Source organism: Octopus bimaculoides, chromosome 9 (assembly GCF_001194135.2).
Source record: "Octopus bimaculoides isolate UCB-OBI-ISO-001 chromosome 9, ASM119413v2, whole genome shotgun sequence".
Lineage (NCBI taxonomy): Eukaryota > Metazoa > Mollusca > Cephalopoda > Octopoda > Octopodidae > Octopus > Octopus bimaculoides.
This window is the reverse complement of record NC_068989.1, coordinates 73,692,617-73,697,584: the sequence shown is the minus strand read 5'-3', so window position 1 is coordinate 73,697,584 and position 4,968 is coordinate 73,692,617. Positions and strand designations below refer to the sequence as shown.

General features: G+C 35.5%; 1 protein-coding gene across 13 annotated transcripts in view; it reads left to right on the top strand.

Moving 5' to 3' along the window:
• LOC106875983 (uncharacterized) overlaps positions 1-4,968 on the top strand; it is a 268,731-nt gene that overhangs the window by 262,834 nt on the left and 929 nt on the right. The window lies entirely within an intron of this gene.

The following is a 4,968-nucleotide window of genomic DNA, read 5'->3' as shown; positions in this document are numbered from 1 at the left end:
AATTGATCTTCTAGAAACAAACCAAATTTCCCTCAAATTACGGCATACCGTCTTTATAATGAAAAGACACATTTCGTAACGTAGTCACAGCTTGGTTAAGTTTGAACCAAAAAATGGTGAATACAGCTGGAACGTCTTTGGGTTTCGAAGTTTATTTCGTGTTTCCCTTCCATTTTGTAGTGAAGGCGCGTGGCTAAGTGGTTAGGGTGTTCAGCTCTCAATCGTAAGGTTGTGAGTTTCATTCCTGGCAGCGCGTTGTATTCTTGAGCAAGACACTTCATTTCATGCTGCTCCAGTCCACTCGGCTGGCAAAAATGAGTTGTACCTGTAATTCAAAGGATCAGCCTGGTCACAATCTGTGTCATGCTGAATCTCCTTGTAAACTACGTTAAGGGTACGCGTGTTTTATGGGGCGCTCAACCACTTGCATACTAATTTCACAAACGATCGGATCAACTGGAACCCTCATCGTCTTAACCGACAGAGTTCCAGTGTCCATTCTGCAAAAACTAGTCTTCAATTAATCCAAATATTGAGACCTCAGAAAATTTCACAAGCCCTCCTGCAACAAATCTCTCTCATAGTCCCTGGGTATGCTCAATTAGGGCTGATCTGTAATACTGAAGAACAAAACAACAGCAACAACTGCTGCTGCTGCTGCTACTACTACTACTACTACTCCTTTGGCTATCAGTGAATAGAAAAATGCAAGTAACATTTTGTTATACTGTTTTATATATCCTTTTAAATTATGCTTGAAGGAAAAACACTATAAATCTTCTACTGTGTGTGCACTGATTGAGAGATTGATTTATATATACGTACTTTGTTCATAGCTTTACGTAAATGTTTCCTATACATATAAAACAAATGTGCACGTGTAAGAGTGCCTACGTATTTTACCTATATAGGTAAGCTTGTGATGTGAGTCAAAAATGAAAAAAAAAAATTAAAGAGCCGGTGGAGAGAGAAAAAGAGAGAAGGAAAGGTGAGTGAGTGAGTGAGTGTGTGTGTGTGTGTGTGTGTGTGTGTGTGTGTGTGTGTGTGTGTGTGTGTGAGAGAGAGAGAGATTGTGTTGATGTGGTTGCTAAAATATTTATACACTAAGAAAACAATTCCGTTTTTATCATTATTATTATTGTTGTTGTTGTTGTTTTGTTATAAGAAAATAATGAGTGTATGTAAAAAGGCGTGAGGAGAAAATTGCTCGGTATTAAGCAATAAAATCACAACAATATGAAGCCGAGGAAAAATACAGCAATATTCCAAGCTACTTATCTTTAAACGCGAAGCTGTTTCCATGCACAAGTGGGATGGACTTAACCAAGGAATTTTGTGCAGAAGAGGTTTTATTTTTTCAGCACCATTACGTACAAGAGAGATGAGAGGAAGGAATACACTTCGAAAGAGAGGAAAGAAAATAGATAGAGATGGAGGGTAAGAGAGAGGGAGAGGGGAGGAGAGAAAGTGAAAAAAGAACCGGTGGACGAAAAACCTTAAGAGTGAGATAAAAATCTGAAGATCACATATATTCCATACATTACTCACATTATGTGTTGCTGCCTTAGCTTATGCAGTTATTGGATTCCTATTTATTTTATAATCTTTTTCTTAGATGTGTATGTGGCCAACATATATACACACACACACTCATACACAAATATTTTATGTATACATTACACACACATACGTATGTATGCTATGTTTATAGATAAGTAGGTAAGTAGACAGATTGAGTGATTGATAGATTGATAAATGCTGTTCTCTTACGTGTGTGTATGCATGCATAGATAGATAGACAGATAGATAGGTAGGTAGGTAGGTAGGTACGTAGATAGATAGATAGATAGATAGATAGATAGGTATAGCGAACAAGGGAGAACAATATCTATTTAGCAATCAATCTAGCTTTCAGTCCTACCGATGAAACTTCAAAATCAATATATGTATGTATGTATATGTATGTGTGCAGGTACGTATGTATAGTCCAGGTACAAGCGTTTTGTTTATATATAGTCGTTAAACAACAATAGAAAATACTTTCTAAGGCTGTTTGACATCATCGGAAGTAGTAATCTTCTCTCAAGGTGTCGAAATCACTTTGATATCCGATAAGCAGCTGACGAGAGAAGTTCCGCGGTTGTGTTAGATGCGTTTGTGTTCTTACATTGTTTCTGCTCGTTATTACTGTCTTGTTAAATTTATGTTACTAGTATAGGATTGTACAGATTCTTAGGTTATTTTAATCCATAATAGAGTATGTTATAAAGGTTAGATTTTATAGGAATATAAGTTTTGTAAATGGCTGGAGTTTTAAAGAAAATCAAAATCTCGTTATACGGCAGGGATAAAGCTTAGATACATACATATGTGTCTGTGTGTGCACGTCTGTGTATGCAGGCATGCAGATAGACAGACAGACAGACAAATAGATAGATAGATAGATAGATAGATAGATAGATAACGACGATCAGGACAGCGACATCCTTGTGGTAGAAACATGGACGAAGCAATCACAAGGCTACAAAAGATCAGATTCACTCTTTGCGCCTATTTCTTGCATATCTGAATTTGAAATTGATTTTCGTTGAGAAAACATGCCGAGAGTTACGACTTACGCTAAGTTATGGGAGCAGAGTTCTTCTCTGCTCCCATAACTGCATAATTTAATTGGTTGATTAATATATATCTACTAAAGAAGAGAAAAAGATACGTCATCATCATCTCTGCGTATCTTCTTTGAAACTTTGTGATACTGTCCATAGCAAGCGAGTTGAAAAAACTGACGTACTGCCTTGTAGAGAAATCAAAGGTGTGGTTGTTCTACGTGACTTTTAAAGAGAAAAGTTCTGAATGCTTTTCCGATATTTTATTGGAGCTGGTTTTCCAAGTGATAAAGACATGTGAAAAATGTACTATTGTGGTCTATATATTTCGAGTCAAATTAAACAGTTTATTAAAACTTAGCTGTCTATAGGAGCGTTATTGTTTCTTTGGAAACTTTCTATTCCCATTTGCTACGAATGCGTGTGTATGTGTTTATGTATGTGCATATAGGTGTATATGCATATATACATAGACAAACACACACATATGTATGTGTATATATATATATATATATATATATATATATACGCACACAGACATTTACATGTGCGTGCGTGTATATGTGCTTGCGTGTGTAATTAGTCGCTAAAACATACTTATCAGTTTTGTCTGTGAAAGAGTGTATTGACTATAAAGCGATTGCTGACGTCATAGATAAGAACAAATATAGAATTGTTTCGTCTTTTATATTTTATACTTTTTGGGTCTTTTTTTTTTGTACGAATAAAATCGATCGCTTCCCTTGACTCACTAAATTATCAAATCACTTATGTTTCATTTGGTTCGACACTTCGTTTATTATTTTTTTTGTTCTTTCTTTTTTAATAGTAATGGAAAATAATAAATTCTCTTTAAAACAAGCGAAAAAGCAAATGTTGCTGATGCATAAGCCAAGGCAATTCGAAATATGTTTATGCCACACACACACACACACATCCATATTCCATATGCACATACATACATACATGCACACATAAATACATATATTGACAGTGACTTCGAAGTTTCGCAGGTAGTGTCAAAAACTAGACTGATTGACAAATAGATATTGTCCACCCCGTTCTATCTATCTATCTATCTATTTATCTGCCTGTCTGTCTGTGTATCTATCTATCTCTCTGTTTGTCTCTATGTGCACGTACGTACTTTTGTATGTATGTATGGATGGATGTCTGCGTATTGATCTATCCTAACTGTCTGTCTATATGTGTGTGTGTGTGTATATATACACACATGCATACACGCACCGCGTCAACCTTTCCTTCCTAAAGACTACATTGCTAACAATGTAAGGTTGCTAACAATATGATGCTACAATAAGATAAGCCAACACAAAAGACTAGGATAGGAAAACTAGCGATAAAAGATTAACACGAAAACACAGGAATAAACTATTTATTTCTTGAATTTGTTGAGGTCTGAAATGAAATCTTGTTCTACTGGCCACTGCGTGATGTATGACAAAGAAAAGACTGTAGCCATTGATCAAGCATTTAGAAAGAAAACAGGATGGCTGTGTAGACAAAAGCGTAATTCTCTAATTGTTTCAAAAGAAAACGCAATTGATAACAATTAAAAGTGCAATCGAAACTTCTTCACAAACCAGCATCTCATAAAACCACCACCTACTGAGCGAACACAAACGTTTCAAGAAAGGTTTGTTTGTATCATGTATTTAATAATGTGTATCTTAAAGTAAACTGTCTGATAAGTTGAAACTGATTGAATGCGTCCATTTATCGAACGAAACAGGTTATCTTCCCTTATATTTTTTTAATTTTTCTCTGACTTACGAATGACCTTCATAACATAGACCAGTGGTTCTCAACTGGGATCCATATGGCTCTTGGGGCTCCATATAAGATTTTGTTGTTAAAATTAGTTAAACTTCTACAATATACAAAATATTTTAATTTCTTTACACAATTCCTAATAATATGTAATTATAAAATTATAATAGGAATTTTAAACATTGAATGGCTAGGAGGGTCCATCCGATTAGAATAGAAATCAAAGGGATCCATAGATTAAAAAATGGTTTAGAAATACTGATATAGACAGATGGTTATATCGATAGAAGTACTGGACATTTAGCCAAAGAGTCGATGTTTTGTACTGTAGCACGTCAAAGGATTTTAGCACCAAGGTAGGGCGGGGCCTGACTCTTAGGGTATCACCCTTTCAATTAACAGGGATTTTGAGCTGCATGTATTTTTTTGCCTCTCCATAACTGGCACCTGCAGACGAGGAATTTCCCCCTATTCCTTTATGATTAATTTGTGTTGATGATTTCTAACTTGAGTACAAGGCCTCGAATTTACACGAGAATCATAATCGGCTCCAGTACTTGACTCGTACTTT